Source organism: Gorilla gorilla, chromosome 18 (genome assembly GCF_029281585.2).
Source record: "Gorilla gorilla gorilla isolate KB3781 chromosome 18, NHGRI_mGorGor1-v2.1_pri, whole genome shotgun sequence".
Classification (NCBI taxonomy): domain Eukaryota; kingdom Metazoa; phylum Chordata; class Mammalia; order Primates; family Hominidae; genus Gorilla; species Gorilla gorilla.
This window is the reverse complement of record NC_073242.2, coordinates 125,457,962-125,477,377: the sequence shown is the minus strand read 5'-3', so window position 1 is coordinate 125,477,377 and position 19,416 is coordinate 125,457,962.

Sequence of the window (19,416 nt, the reverse complement as noted above, 5' to 3'; positions counted from 1 at the left end):
CTGTATGAAAATGGAAATATCTGCACCACTATCTGTATGAACATGGAAATATCTACACCGCTATCTGTATGAACATGGAAATATCTTCACCGCCTTCTTTATGAAAATGGATATATCTACACAGCCATTTGGATGAACATGGAAATATCTACACCGCTATCTGTATGAACATGGAAATAGCTACACCGCTATCTGTTTGAACATGGAAATATCTACACCGCTATCTGTATGAACATGGAAATATCTACACCGCTATCTGTATGAACATGGAAATATCTTCACCGCCATCTGTATGAACATGGATATTTCTACACAGTCATATGGATGAACATGGAAATATCTACACCGCCATCTATATGAACATGGAAATATCTGCACGGCCATCTGTATGAACATATAAATATCTAAACTGCCATCTGTATTAAGATGGAGATACCTACACCGCTATCTGTATAAACATGGAAATATCTACACCGCTATCTGTATAAACATGGAAATGTCTACACCGCCATCTGTATAAACTTGGAAATATCTACACCGCTACCTGTATAAACATGGAAATATCAGCACCGCTATCTGTATGAACATGGAAATATCAGCCCCTCTATCTGTATGAACATGGAAATATCTACACCACTATCTGTATGAACATGGAAGTATCTGCACCGCTATCTGTGTAAACATGCATACATCTTCACCGCTATCTGTATAAACATGGAAATATCTACACGGCTATCTGTATGAACATGGAATTATCTTCACCGCCATCTGTATGAACATGGATATGTCTACACAGCAATCTGGATGAACATGGAAATATCTACACCGCTATCTGTATGAACATGGAAATATCTACACCGCTATCTGTATGAACATGGAAATATTTACACCGCTATCTGTATGAAGATGGAAATATCTACACCGCTATCTGTATGAACATGGAAATAACTTCACCGCCATCTGTATGAACATGGATATATCCACACAGCCATCTGTATGAACATGGAGATATCTACACCGCTATCTGTATAAACATGGAAATATCTACACCGCTATCTGTATAAACATGTAAATATCTACACCGCTAACTGTATATACATGGAAATATAAGCACCGCTATCTGTATGAACATGGAAATATCTACACCGCTATCTGTTTGAACATGGAAATATCTACACCGCTATCTGTATGAACATGGAAATAGCTACACCGCTATCTGTATGAACATGGAAATATCTACAGCACTATCTATATGAACATGGAAATATCGACACCGCTATCTGTATGAACATGGATATATCTACACAGCCATCTGGATGAACATGGAAATATCTACACCGCTATCTGTATGAACATGGAAATATCTACACCGCTATCTGTGTAAACATGCATACATCTTCACCGCTCTCTGTATAAACATGGAAATATCTACACCGCTATCTGTATGAACATGGAAATATCTACAATGCTGTCTGTTTGAACATGGAAATATCTAAACCGCAATCTGCATGAAAATGGAAATATCTTCACAGCTATCTGCATATACTGGAAATATCTAAACAGCTATCTCTTTACACATGGAAATATCTACACCGCTATCTGTATGAACATGGAAATATCTACACCGCCATCTGTATGAACATGGAAATATCTACACCACTATCTGTATGAACATGGAAATATCTACACCACTATCTGTATGAACATGGAAATATCTACACCGCTATCTGTATGAACATGGAAGTATCTTCACCGCCATCTGTATGAACATGGATATTTCTACACAGTCATATGGATGAACATGGAAATATCTACACCGCCATCTATATGAACATGGAAATATCTGCACGGCCATCTGTATGAACATATAAATATCTAAACTGCCATCTGTATTAAGATGGAGATACCTACACCGCTATCTGTATAAACATGGAAATATCTACACCGCTATCTGTATAAACATGGAAATGTCTACACCGCCATCTGTATAAACTTGGAAATATCTACACCGCTACCTGTATAAACATGGAAATATCAGCACCGCTATCTGTATGAACATGGAAATATCAGCCCCTCTATCTGTATGAACATGGAAATATCTACACCGCTATCTGTATGAACATGGAAGTATCTGCACCGCTATCTGTGTAAACATGCATACATCTTCACCGCTATCTGTATAAACATGGAAATATCTACACCGCTATCTGTATGAACATGGAAATATCTACACCGCTATCTGTTTGAACATGGAAATATCTAAACCGCAATCTGCATGAAAATGGAAATATCTTCACAGCTATCTGCATATACATGGAAATATCTACACAGATATCTCTTTACACATGGAAATAACTACACCGCTCTCTGTATGAACATGGAAATATCTACACCGCCATCTGTATGAACATGGAAATATCTACACCACTATCTGTATGAACATGGAAATACCTACACCGCTATCTGTATGAACATGGAAATATCTGCACGGCCATCTGTATGAACATATAAATATCTACACCGCCATCTGTATTAAGATGGAGATATCTACACCGCTATCTGTATAAACATGGAAATATCAACACCGCTATCTGTATAAACATGGAAATGTCTACACCGCTATCTGTATAAACTTGGAAATATCTACACCGCTACCTGTATAAACATGGAAATATTAGCACCGCTATCTGTATGAACATGGAAATATCAGCCCATCTATCTGTATGAAAATGGAAATATCTGCACCACTATCTGTATGAACATGGAAATATCTACACCGCTATCTGTATGAACATGGAAATATCTTCACCGCCTTCTGTATGAAAATGGATATATCTACACAGCCATTTGGATGAACATGGAAATATCTACACCGCTATCTGTATGAACATGGAAATAGCTACACCGCTATCTGTTTGAACATGGAAATATCTACACCGCTATCTGTATGAACATGGAAATATCTACACCGCTATCTGTATGAACATGGAAATATCTTCACCGCCATCTGTATGAACATGGATATTTCTACACAGTCATATGGATGAACATGGAAATATCTACACCGCCATCTATATGAACATGGAAATATCTGCACGGCCATCTGTATGAACATATAAATATCTAAACTGCCATCTGTATTAAGATGGAGATACCTACACCGCTATCTGTATAAACATGGAAATATCTACACCGCTATCTGTATAAACATGGAAATGTCTACACCGCCATCTGTATAAACTTGGAAATATCTACACCGCTACCTGTATAAACATGGAAATATCAGCACCGCTATCTGTATGAACATGGAAATATCAGCCCCTCTATCTGTATGAACATGGAAATATCTACACCACTATCTGTATGAACATGGAAGTATCTGCACCGCTATCTGTGTAAACATGCATACATCTTCACCGCTATCTGTATAAACATGGAAATATCTACACGGCTATCTGTATGAACATGGAATTATCTTCACCGCCATCTGTATGAACATGGATATGTCTACACAGCAATCTGGATGAACATGGAAATATCTACACCGCTATCTGTATGAACATGGAAATATCTACACCGCTATCTGTATGAACATGGAAATATTTACACCGCTATCTGTATGAAGATGGAAATATCTACACCGCTATCTGTATGAACATGGAAATAACTTCACCGCCATCTGTATGAACATGGATATATCCACACAGCCATCTGTATGAACATGGAGATATCTACACCGCTATCTGTATAAACATGGAAATATCTACACCGCTATCTGTATAAACATGTAAATATCTACACCGCTAACTGTATATACATGGAAATATAAGCACCGCTATCTGTATGAACATGGAAATATCTACACCGCTATCTGTTTGAACATGGAAATATCTACACCGCTATCTGTATGAACATGGAAATAGCTACACCGCTATCTGTATGAACATGGAAATATCTACAGCACTATCTATATGAACATGGAAATATCGACACCGCTATCTGTATGAACATGGATATATCTACACAGCCATCTGGATGAACATGGAAATATCTACACCGCTATCTGTATGAACATGGAAATATCTACACCGCTATCTGTGTAAACATGCATACATCTTTACCGCTCTCTGTATAAACATGGAAATATCTACACCGCTATCTGTATGAACATGGAAATATCTACAATGCTGTCTGTTTGAACATGGAAATATCTAAACCGCAATCTGCATGAAAATGGAAATATCTTCACAGCTATCTGCATATACTGGAAATATCTAAACAGCTATCTCTTTACACATGGAAATATCTACACCGCTATCTGTATGAACATGGAAATATCTACACCGCCATCTGTATGAACATGGAAATATCTACACCACTATCTGTATGAACATGGAAATATCTACACCACTATCTGTATGAACATGGAAATATCTACACCGCTATCTGTATGAACATGGAAGTATCTTCACCGCCATCTGTATGAACATGGATATTTCTACACAGTCATATGGATGAACATGGAAATATCTACACCGCCATCTATATGAACATGGAAATATCTGCACGGCCATCTGTATGAACATATAAATATCTAAACTGCCATCTGTATTAAGATGGAGATACCTACACCGCTATCTGTATAAACATGGAAATATCTACACCGCTATCTGTATAAACATGGAAATGTCTACACCGCCATCTGTATAAACTTGGAAATATCTACACCGCTACCTGTATAAACATGGAAATATCAGCACCGCTATCTGTATGAACATGGAAATATCAGCCCCTCTATCTGTATGAACATGGAAATATCTACACCGCTATCTGTATGAACATGGAAGTATCTGCACCGCTATCTGTGTAAACATGCATACATCTTCACCGCTATCTGTATAAACATGGAAATATCTACACCGCTATCTGTATGAACATGGAAATATCTACACCGCTATCTGTTTGAACATGGAAATATCTAAACCGCAATCTGCATGAAAATGGAAATATCTTCACAGCTATCTGCATATACATGGAAATATCTACACAGATATCTCTTTACACATGGAAATAACTACACCGCTCTCTGTATGAACATGGAAATATCTACACCGCCATCTGTATGAACATGGAAATATCTACACCACTATCTGTATGAACATGGAAATACCTACACCGCTATCTGTATGAACATGGAAATATCTGCACGGCCATCTGTATGAACATATAAATATCTACACCGCCATCTGTATTAAGATGGAGATATCTACACCGCTATCTGTATAAACATGGAAATATCAACACCGCTATCTGTATAAACATGGAAATGTCTACACCGCTATCTGTATAAACTTGGAAATATCTACACCGCTACCTGTATAAACATGGAAATATTAGCACCGCTATCTGTATGAACATGGAAATATCAGCCCATCTATCTGTATGAAAATGGAAATATCTGCACCACTATCTGTATGAACATGGAAATATCTACACCGCTATCTGTATGAACATGGAAATATCTTCACCGCCTTCTGTATGAAAATGGATATATCTACACAGCCATTTGGATGAACATGGAAATATCTACACCGCTATCTGTATGAACATGGAAATAGCTACACCGCTATCTGTTTGAACATGGAAATATCTACACCGCTATCTGTATGAACATGGAAATATCTACACCGCTATCTGTATGAACATGGAAATATCTTCACCGCCATCTGTATGAACATGGATATTTCTACACAGTCATATGGATGAACATGGAAATATCTACACCGCCATCTATATGAACATGGAAATATCTGCACGGCCATCTGTATGAACATATAAATATCTAAACTGCCATCTGTATTAAGATGGAGATACCTACACCGCTATCTGTATAAACATGGAAATATCTACACCGCTATCTGTATAAACATGGAAATGTCTACACCGCCATCTGTATAAACTTGGAAATATCTACACCGCTACCTGTATAAACATGGAAATATCAGCACCGCTATCTGTATGAACATGGAAATATCAGCCCCTCTATCTGTATGAACATGGAAATATCTACACCACTATCTGTATGAACATGGAAGTATCTGCACCGCTATCTGTGTAAACATGCATACATCTTCACCGCTATCTGTATAAACATGGAAATATCTACACGGCTATCTGTATGAACATGGAATTATCTTCACCGCCATCTGTATGAACATGGATATGTCTACACAGCAATCTGGATGAACATGGAAATATCTACACCGCTATCTGTATGAACATGGAAATATCTACACCGCTATCTGTATGAACATGGAAATATTTACACCGCTATCTGTATGAAGATGGAAATATCTACACCGCTATCTGTATGAACATGGAAATAACTTCACCGCCATCTGTATGAACATGGATATATCCACACAGCCATCTGTATGAACATGGAGATATCTACACCGCTATCTGTATAAACATGGAAATATCTACACCGCTATCTGTATAAACATGTAAATATCTACACCGCTAACTGTATATACATGGAAATATAAGCACCGCTATCTGTATGAACATGGAAATATCTACACCGCTATCTGTTTGAACATGGAAATATCTACACCGCTATCTGTATGAACATGGAAATAGCTACACCGCTATCTGTATGAACATGGAAATATCTACAGCACTATCTATATGAACATGGAAATATCGACACCGCTATCTGTATGAACATGGATATATCTACACAGCCATCTGGATGAACATGGAAATATCTACACCGCTATCTGTATGAACATGGAAATATCTACACCGCTATCTGTGTAAACATGCATACATCTTCACCGCTCTCTGTATAAACATGGAAATATCTACACCGCTATCTGTATGAACATGGAAATATCTACAACGCTGTCTGTTTGAACATGGAAATATCTAAACCGCAATCTGCATGAAAATGGAAATATCTTCACAGCTATCTGCATATACTGGAAATATCTAAACAGCTATCTCTTTACACATGGAAATATCTACACCGCTATCTGTATGAACATGGAAATATCTACACCGCCATCTGTATGAACATGGAAATATCTACACCACTATCTGTATGAACATGGAAATATCTACACCGCTATCTGTATGAACATGGAAATATCTACACCGCTATCTGTATGAACATGGAAATATCTTCACCGCCATCTGTATGAACATGGATATTTCTACACAGTCATATGGATGAACATGGAAATATCTACACCGCCATCTATATGAACATGGAAATATCTGCACGGCCATCTGTATGAACATATAAATATCTAAACTGCCATCTGTATTAAGATGGAGATACCTACACCGCTATCTGTATAAACATGGAAATATCTACACCGCTATCTGTATAAACATGGAAATGTCTACACCGCCATCTGTATAAACTTGGAAATATCTACACCGCTACCTGTATAAACATGGAAATATCAGCACCGCTATCTGTATGAACATGGAAATATCAGCCCCTCTATCTGTATGAACATGGAAATATCTACACCGCTATCTGTATGAACATGGAAGTATCTGCACCGCTATCTGTGTAAACATGCATACATCTTCAGCGCTATCTGTATAAACATGGAAATATCTACACCGCTATCTGTATGAACATGGAAATATCTACACCGCTATCTGTTTGAACATGGAAATATCTAAACCGCAATCTGCATGAAAATGGAAATATCTTCACAGCTATCTGCATATACATGGAAATATCTACACAGATATCTCTTTACACATGGAAATAACTACACCGCTCTCTGTATGAACATGGAAATATCTACACCGCCATCTGTATGAACATGGAAATATCTACACCACTATCTGTATGAACATGGAAATACCTACACCGCTATCTGTATGAACATGGAAATATCTGCACGGCCATCTGTATGAACATATAAATATCTACACCGCCATCTGTATTAAGATGGAGATATCTACACCGCTATCTGTATAAACATGGAAATATCAACACCGCTATCTGTATAAACATGGAAATGTCTACACCGCTATCTGTATAAACTTGGAAATATCTACACCGCTACCTGTATAAACATGGAAATATTAGCACCGCTATCTGTATGAACATGGAAATATCAGCCCATCTATCTGTATGAAAATGGAAATATCTGCACCACTATCTGTATGAACATGGAAATATCTACACCGCTATCTGTATGAACATGGAAATATCTTCACCGCCTTCTGTATGAAAATGGATATATCTACACAGCCATTTGGATGAACATGGAAATATCTACACCGCTATCTGTATGAACATGGAAATAGCTACACCGCTATCTGTTTGAACATGGAAATATCTACACCGCTATCTGTATGAACATGGAAATATCTACACCGCTATCTGTATGAACATGGAAATATCTTCACCGCCATCTGTATGAACATGGATATTTCTACACAGTCATATGGATGAACATGGAAATATCTACACCGCCATCTATATGAACATGGAAATATCTGCACGGCCATCTGTATGAACATATAAATATCTAAACTGCCATCTGTATTAAGATGGAGATACCTACACCGCTATCTGTATAAACATGGAAATATCTACACCGCTATCTGTATAAACATGGAAATGTCTACACCGCCATCTGTATAAACTTGGAAATATCTACACCGCTACCTGTATAAACATGGAAATATCAGCACCGCTATCTGTATGAACATGGAAATATCAGCCCCTCTATCTGTATGAACATGGAAATATCTACACCACTATCTGTATGAACATGGAAGTATCTGCACCGCTATCTGTGTAAACATGCATACATCTTCACCGCTATCTGTATAAACATGGAAATATCTACACGGCTATCTGTATGAACATGGAATTATCTTCACCGCCATCTGTATGAACATGGATATGTCTACACAGCCATCTGGATGAACATGGAAATATCTACACCGCTATCTGTATGAACATGGAAATATCTACACCGCTATCTGTATGAACATGGAAATATTTACACCGCTATCTGTATGAAGATGGAAATATCTACACCGCTATCTGTATGAACATGGAAATAACTTCACCGCCATCTGTATGAACATGGATATATCCACACAGCCATCTGTATGAACATGGAGATATCTACACCGCTATCTGTATAAACATGGACATATCTACACCGCTATCTGTATAAACATGTAAATATCTACACCGCTAACTGTATATACATGGAAATATAAGCACCGCTATCTGTATGAACATGGAAATATCTACACCGCTATCTGTTTGAACATGGAAATATCTACACCGCTATCTGTATGAACATGGAAATAGCTACACCGCTATCTGTATGAACATGGAAATATCTACAGCACTATCTATATGAACATGGAAATATCGACACCGCTATCTGTATGAACATGGATATATCTACACAGCCATCTGGATGAACATGGAAATATCTACACCGCTATCTGTGTAAACATGCATACATCTTCACCGCTCTCTGTATAAACATGGAAATATCTACACCGCTATCTGTATGAACATGGAAATATCTACAACGCTGTCTGTTTGAACATGGAAATATCTAAACCGCAATCTGCATGAAAATGGAAATATCTTCACAGCTATCTGGATATACATGGAAATATCTACACAGATATCTCTTTACACATGGAAATAACTACACCGCTCTCTGTATGAACGTGGAAATATCTACACCGCCATCTGTATGAACATGGAAATATCTACACCACTATCTGTATGAACATGGAAATACCTACACCGCTATCTGTATGAACATGGAAATATCTGCACGGCCATCTGTATGAACATATAAATATCTACACCGCCATCTGTATTAAGATGGAGATATCTACACCGCTATCTGTATAAACATGGAAATATCAACACCGTTATCTGTAGAAACATGGAAATGTCTACACCGCTATCTGTATAAACTTGGAAATATCTACACCGCTACCTGTATAAACATGGAAATATTAGCACCGCTATCTGTATGAACATGGAAATATCAGCCCATCTATCTGTATGAAAATGGAAATATCTGCACCACTATCTGTATGAACATGGAAATATCTACACCGCTATCTGTATGAACATGGAAATAACTTCACCGCCTTCTGTATGAAAATGGATATATCTACACAGCCATTTGGATGAACATGGAAATATCTACACCGCTATCTGTATGAACATGGAAATAGCTACACCGCTATCTGTTTGAACATGGAAATATCTACACCGCTATCTGTATGAACATGGAAATATCTACACCGCTATCTGTATGAACATGGAAATATCTTCACCGCCATCTGTATGAACATGGATATTTCTACACAGTCATATGGATGAACATGGAAATATCTACACCGCCATCTATATGAACATGGAAATATCTGCACGGCCATCTGTATGAACATATAAATATCTAAACTGCCATCTGTATTAAGATGGAGATACCTTCACCGCTATCTGTATAAACATGGAAATATCTACACCGCTATCTGTATAAACATGGAAATGTCTACACCGCCATCTGTATAAACTTGGAAATATCTACACCGCTACCTGTATAAACATGGAAATATCAGCACCGCTATCTGTATGAACATGGAAATATCAGCCCCTCTATCTGTATGAACATGGAAATATCTACACCACTATCTGTATGAACATGGAAGTATCTGCACCGCTATCTGTGTAAACATGCATACATCTTCACCGCTATCTGTATAAACATGGAAATATCTACACGGCTATCTGTATGAACATGGAATTATCTTCACCGCCATCTGTATGAACATGGATATGTCTACACAGCCATCTGGATGAACATGGAAATATCTACACCGCTATCTGTATGAACATGGAAATATCTACACCGCTATCTGTATGAACATGGAAATATTTACACCGCTATCTGTATGAAGATGGAAATATCTACACCGCTATCTGTATGAACATGGAAATAACTTCACCGCCATCTGTATGAACATGGATATATCCACACAGCCATCTGTATGAACATGGAGATATCTACACCGCTATCTGTATAAACATGGAAATATCTACACCGCTATCTGTATAAACATGTAAATATCTACACCGCTAACTGTATATACATGGAAATATAAGCACCGCTATCTGTATGAACATGGAAATATCTACACCGCTATCTGTTTGAACATGGAAATATCTACACCGCTATCTGTATGAACATGGAAATAGCTACACCGCTATCTGTATGAACATGGAAATATCTACAGCACTATCTATATGAACATGGAAATATCGACACCGCTATCTGTATGAACATGGATATATCTACACAGCCATCTGGATGAACATGGAAATATCTACACCGCTATCTGTATGAACATGGAAATATCTACACCGCTATCTGTGTAAACATGCATACATCTTCACCGCTCTCTGTATAAACATGGAAATATCTACACCGCTATCTGTATGAACATGGAAATATCTACAACGCTGTCTGTTTGAACATGGAAATATCTAAACCGCATTCTGCATGAAAATGGAAATATCTTCACAGCTATCTGCATATACTGGAAATATCTAAACAGCTATCTCTTTACACATGGAAATATCTACACCGCTATCTGTATGAACATGGAAATATCTACACCGCCATCTGTATGAACATGGAAATATCTACACCACTATCTGTATGAACATGGAAATATCTACACCGCTATCTGTATGAACATGGAAATATCTACACCGCTATCTGTATGAACATGGAAATATCTTCACCGCCATCTGTATGAACATGGATATTTCTACACAGTCATATGGATGAACATGGAAATATCTACACCGCCATCTATATGAACATGGAAATATCTGCACGGCCATCTGTATGAACATATAAATATCTAAACTGCCATCTGTATTAAGATGGAGATACCTACACCGCTATCTGTATAAACATGGAAATATCTACACCGCTATCTGTATAAACATGGAAATGTCTACACCGACATCTGTATAAACTTGGAAATATCTACACCGCTACCTGTATAAACATGGAAATATCAGCACCGCTATCTGTATGAACATGGAAATATCAGCCCCTCTATCTGTATGAACATGGAAATATCTACACCACTATCTGTATGAACATGGAAGCATCTGCACCGCTATCTGTGTAAACATGCATACATCTTCACCGCTATCTGTATAAACATGGAAATATCTACACGGCTATCTGTATGAACATGGAATTATCTTCACCGCCATCTGTATGAACATGGATATGTCTACACAGCCATCTGGATGAACATGGAAATATCTACACCGCTATCTGTATGAACATGGAAATATCTACACCGCTATCTGTATGAACATGGAAATATTTACACCGCTATCTGTATGAAGATGGAAATATCTACACCGCTATCTGTATTAACATGGAAATAACTTCACCGCCATCTGTATGAACATGGATATATCCACACAGCCATCTGTATGAACATGGAGATATCTACACCGCTATCTGTATAAACATGGAAATATCTACACCGCTATCTGTATAAACATGTAAATATCTACACCGCTAACTGTATATACATGGAAATATAAGCACCGCTATCTGTATGAACATGGAAATATCTACACCGCTATCTGTTTGAACATGGAAATATCTACACCGCTATCTGTATGAACATGGAAATAGCTACACCGCTATCTGTATGAACATGGAAATATCTACAGCACTATCTATATGAACATGGAAATATCGACACCACTATCTGTATGAACATGGATATATATACACAGCCATGTGGATGAACATGGAAATATCTACACCGCTATCTGTATGAACATGGAAATATCTACACCGCTATCTGTGTAAACATGCATACATCTTCACCGCTCTCTGTATAAACATGGAAATATCTACACCGCTATCTGTATGAACATGGAAATATCTACAACGCTGTCTGTTTGAACATGGAAATATCTAAACCGCAATCTGCATGAAAATGGAAATATCTTCACAGCTATCTGCATATACTGGAAATATCTAAACAGCTATCTCTTTACACATGGAAATATCTACACCGCTATCTGTATGAACATGGAAATATCTACACCGCCATCTGTATGAACATGGAAATATCTACACCACTATCTGTATGAACATGGAAATATCTACACCGCTATCTGTATGAACATGGAAATATCTACACCGCTATCTGTATGAACATGGAAATATCTTCACCGCCATCTGTATGAACATGGATATTTCTACACAGTCATATGGATGAACATGGAAATATCTACACCGCCATCTATATGAACATGGAAATATCTGCACGGCCATCTGTATGAACATATAAATATCTAAACTGCCATCTGTATTAAGATGGAGATACCTACACCGCTATCTGTATAAACATGGAAATATCTACACCGCTATCTGTATAAACATGGAAATGTCTACACCGCCATCTGTATAAACTTGGAAATATCTACACCGCTACCTGTATAAACATGGAAATATCAGCACCGCTATCTGTATGAACATGGAAATATCAGCCCCTCTATCTGTATGAACATGGAAATATCTACACCACTATCTGTATGAACATGGAAGTATCTGCACCGCTATCTGTGTAAACATGCATACATCTTCACCGCTATCTGTATAAACATGGAAATATCTACACCGCTATCTGTATGAACATGGAAATATCTACACCGCTATCTGTTTGAACATGGAAATATCTAAACCGCAATCTGCATGAAAATGGAAATATCTTCACAGCTATCTGCATATACATGGAAATATCTACACAGATATCTCTTTACACATGGAAATAACTACACCGTTCTCTGTATGAACATGGAAATATCTACACCGCCATCTGTATGAACATGGAAATATCTACACCACTATCTGTATGAACATGGAAATACCTACACCGCTATCTGTATGAACATGGAAATATCTACACCGCTATCTGTATGAACATGGAAATATATTCACCGCCATCTGTATGAACATGGATATATCTACACAGCCATATGGATGAACATGGAAATATCTACACCGCTATCTGCATGAACATGGAAATAGCTACACAGCTATCTGTATGAACATGGAAATATCAGCACCGCCATTTGTATGAACATATAAATATTTACACGGCCATCCATTTTAAGATGGAGATATCTGCACCGCTATCTGTATAAACCTGGAAATATCTACACCGCTATCTGTATAAACATGGAAATATCCATACCGCTATCTGTATAAACATGGAAATATCCACACCGCTGCCTGTATAAACATGGAAATATCAGCACCGCTATCTGTATGAACATGGAAATATCTACACCGCTATCTGTACGAACATGGAAATATCTACATCGCCATCTGTATGAACATGGAAATATCTGCACGGCCATCTGTATGAACATATAAATATCTACACTGCCATCTGTATTAAGATGGAGATATCTACACCGCTATCTGTATAAACATGGAAATATCTACACCGCAATCAGTATAAACATGGAAATATCAACACCGCTACCTGTATAAACATGGAAATATCAGCACCGCTATCAGTATGAACATGGAAATATCAGCCCCTCTATCTGTATGAACATGGAAATATCTACACCACTATCTGTATGAACATGGAAATATGTACACGGCTATCTGTATGAACATGGAATTATCTTCAAAGCCATCTGTATGAACATGGATATGTATACACTGCCATCTGGATGAACATGGAAATATCCACACCGCTATCTGTATGAACATGGAAATATCAACACCGCTATCTGTATGAACATGGAAATATCTACACCACTATCTGTGTGAACATGGAAATATCTACACCGCTATCTGTATGAACATGGAAATAACTTCACCGCCATCTGTATGAACATGGATATATCTACACAGCCATCTGTATGAACATGGAAATATCTACACCGCTATCTGTATAAACATGGAAATATCAACACCGCTATCTCTATAAACATGGAAATATCTACAACGCTACCAGTATAAACATGGAAATATAAGCACCGCTATCTGTATGAACATGGAAATATCTACACCGCTATCTGTTTGAACAAGGAAATATCTACACCACTATGTGTATGAACATGGAAATATCTACACCGCTATCTGTGTAAACATGCATATATCTTCAGCGCTCTCTGTATAAACATGGAAATATCTACACCGCTATCTGTATGAACATGGAAATATCTACACCGCTATCTGTTTGAACATGGAAATATCTAAACCGCAATCTGCATGAAAATGGAAATATCTTCACAGCTATCTGCATATACTGGAAATACCTACACAGCTATCTCTTTACACATGGAAATATCTACACCGCTATCTGTATGAACATGGAAATATCTACACCGGCATCTGTATGAACATGGAAATATCTACACCACTATCTGTATGAACATGAAAATATCTACACCGCTATCTGTATGAACATGGAAATATCTACACCGCTATCTGTATGAACATGGAAATATCTTCACCGCCATCTGTATGAACATGGATATTTCTACACAGACATATGGATGAACATGGAAATATCTACACCGCCATCTATATGAACATGGAAATATCTGCACGGCCATCTGTATGAACATATAAATATCTAAACAGCCATCTGTATTAAGATGGAGATATCTACACCGCTATCTTTATTAACATGGAAATATCTACACCGCTATCATCTGTATAAACATGGAAATATCTACACCGCTATCTGTATAAACTTGGAAATATCTACACCGCTACCTGTATAAACATGGAAATATCAGTACCGCTATCTGTATGAACATGGAAATATCAGCCCCTCTATCTGTATGAACATGGAAATATCTACACCACTATCTGTATGAACATGGAAATATCTACACCGCTATCTGTATGAACATGGAAATATCTTCACCGCCATCTGTATGAACATGGAATTAGCTACACTGCTATCTGTATGAACATGGAAATTTCTACACCGCTGTCTGTTTCAACATGGAAATATCTACACCGCTATATGCATGAAAATGGAAATATCTACACAGCTGTCTGCATATACTTGGAAATATCGACAAAGCTATCTCTTTACACATGGAAATAACTACACCACTATCTCTATAAACATGGAAATATCTACACCGCCATCTGTATGAACATGGAAATATCTACACTGCTATCTGTATAAACATGGAATTATCTACACCGCTATCTGTATAAACATGGAAATATCAGCACCGCTATCTGTATGAACATGGAAATATCTACACCGCTATCTGTATGAACATGGAAATATCTACACCGCTATCTGTATGAACATGGAAATAGCTGCACCGCTATCTGTATGAACATGGAAATATCTACAGCACTATCTGTATGAACATGGAAATATCTACACCGCTATCTGTATGAACATGGATATATCTACACAGCCATCTGGATGAACATGGAAATATCTACACCGCTATCTGTATAAACATGGAAATATCCACACCGCTATCAGTGTAAGCATGCATACATCTTCGCCACTATCTGTATAAACATGAATATATCTACAAAGCTATCTGTATGAACATGGAAATATCTACACCGCTATCTGTTTGAACATGGAAATATCTAATCCGCCATCTGCATGAAAATGGAAATATCTACACAGCTATCTGCATATACATGGAAATATCTACACAGCTATCTCTTTACACATGGAAATAACTACACCGCTATCTGTGTAAACATGGATATATCTACACTGCCATCTGTATGAACATGGAAATATCTGCATGGCCATCTGTATGAACATATAAATATCTACACCGCCATCTGTATTAAGATAGAGATACCTACACCGCTATCTGTATAAACATGGAAATATCTACACCGCTATCTGTATAAACATGGAAATGTCTACACCGCTATCTGTATAAACCTGGAAATATCTACACCGCTACCTGTATAAACATGGAAATATCAGCACCGCTATCTGTATGAACATGGAAATATCACCCCCCTATCTGTATGAACATGGAAATATCTACACCACTATCTGTATGAACATGGAAATATCTACACCGCTATCTGTATGAACATGGAAATATCTTCACCGCCATTTGTATGAACACGGATATCTCTACACAGCCATCTGGATTAACATGGAAATATCTACACCGCTATCTCCATGAACATGGAAATAGCTATACCGCCATCAGTATGAACATGCAAATATCTACACCGCCATCTGTATGAACATGGAAATATCCGCACCGCAATGTGTATGAACATATAAATAACTACACGGCCATCTGTATTAAGATGGAGATATCTACACCGCTCTCTGTATAAACCTGGAAATATCTACACCGCTATCTGTATAAACATGGACATATCTACACCGCTATCTGTATAAACATGTAAATATCTACACCGCTAACTGTATATACATGGAAATATAAGCACCGCTATCTGTATGAACATGGAAATATCTACACCGCTATCTGTTTGAACATGGAAATATCTACACCGCTATCTGTATGAACATGGAAATAGCTACACCGCTATCTGTATGAACATGGAAATATCTACAGCACTATCTATATGAACATGGAAATATCGACACCGCTATCTGTATGAACATGGATATATCTACACAGCCATCTGGATGAACATGGAAATATCTACACCGCTATCTGTGTAAACATGCATACATCTTCACCGCTCTCTGTATAAACATGGAAATATCTACACCGCTATCTGTATGAACATGGAAATATCTACAACGCTGTCTGTTTGAACATGGAAATATCTAAACCGCAATCTGCATGAAAATGGAAATATCTTCACAGCTATCTGCATATACATGGAAATATCTACACAGATATCTCTTTACACATGGAAATAACTACACCGCTCTCTGTATGAACGTGGAAATATCTACACCGCCATCTGTATGAACATGGAAATATCTACACCACTATCTGTATGAACATGGAAATACCTACACCGCTATCTGTATGAACATGGAAATATCTGCACGGCCATCTGTATGAACATATAAATATCTACACCGCCATCTGTATTAAGATGGAGATATCTACACCGCTATCTGTATAAACATGGAAATATCAACACCGTTATCTGTAGAAACATGGAAATGTCTACACCGCTATCTGTATAAACTTGGAAATATCTACACCGCTACCTGTATAAACATGGAAATATTAGCACCGCTATCTGTATGAACATGGAAATATCAGCCCATCTATCTGTATGAAAATGGAAATATCTGCACCACTATCTGTATGAACATGGAAATATCTACACCACTATCTGTATGAACATGGAAATATCTTCACCGCCTTCTGTATGAAAATGGATATATCTACACAGCCATTTGGATGAACATGGAAATATCTACACCGCTATCTGTATGAACATGGAAATAGCTACACCGCTATCTGTTTGAACATGGAAATATCTACACCGCTATCTGTATGAACATGGAAATATCTACACCGCTATCTGTATGAACATGGAAATATCTTCACCGCCATCTGTATGAACATGGATATTTCTACACAGTCATATGGATGAACATGGAAATATCTACACCGCCATCTATATGAACATGGAAATATCTGCACGGCCATCTGTATGAACATATAAATATCTAAACTGCCATCTGTATTAAGATGGAGATACCTACACCGCTATCTGTATAAACATGGAAATATCTACACCGCTATCTGTATAAACATGGAAATGTCTACACCGCCATCTGTATAAACTTGGAAATATCTACACCGCTACCTGTATAAACATGGAAATATCAGCACCGCTATCTGTATGAACATGGAAATATCAGCCCCTCTATCTGTATGAACATGGAAATATCTACACCACTATCTGTATGAACATGGAAGTATCTGCACCGCTATCTGTGTAAACATGCATACATCTTCACCGCTATCTGTATAAACATGGAAATATCTACACGGCTATCTGTATGAACATGGAATTATCTTCACCGCCATCTGTATGAACATGGATATGTCTACACAGCAATCTGGATGAACATGGAAATATCTACACCGCTATCTGTATGAACATGGAAATATCTACACCGCTATCTGTATGAACATGGAAATATTTACACCGCTATCTGTATGAAGATGGAAATATCTACACCGCTATCTGTATGAACATGGAAATAACTTCACCGCCATCTGTATGAACATGGATATATCCACACAGCCATCTGTATGAACATGGAGATATCTACACCGCTATCTGTATAAACATGGAAATATCTACACCG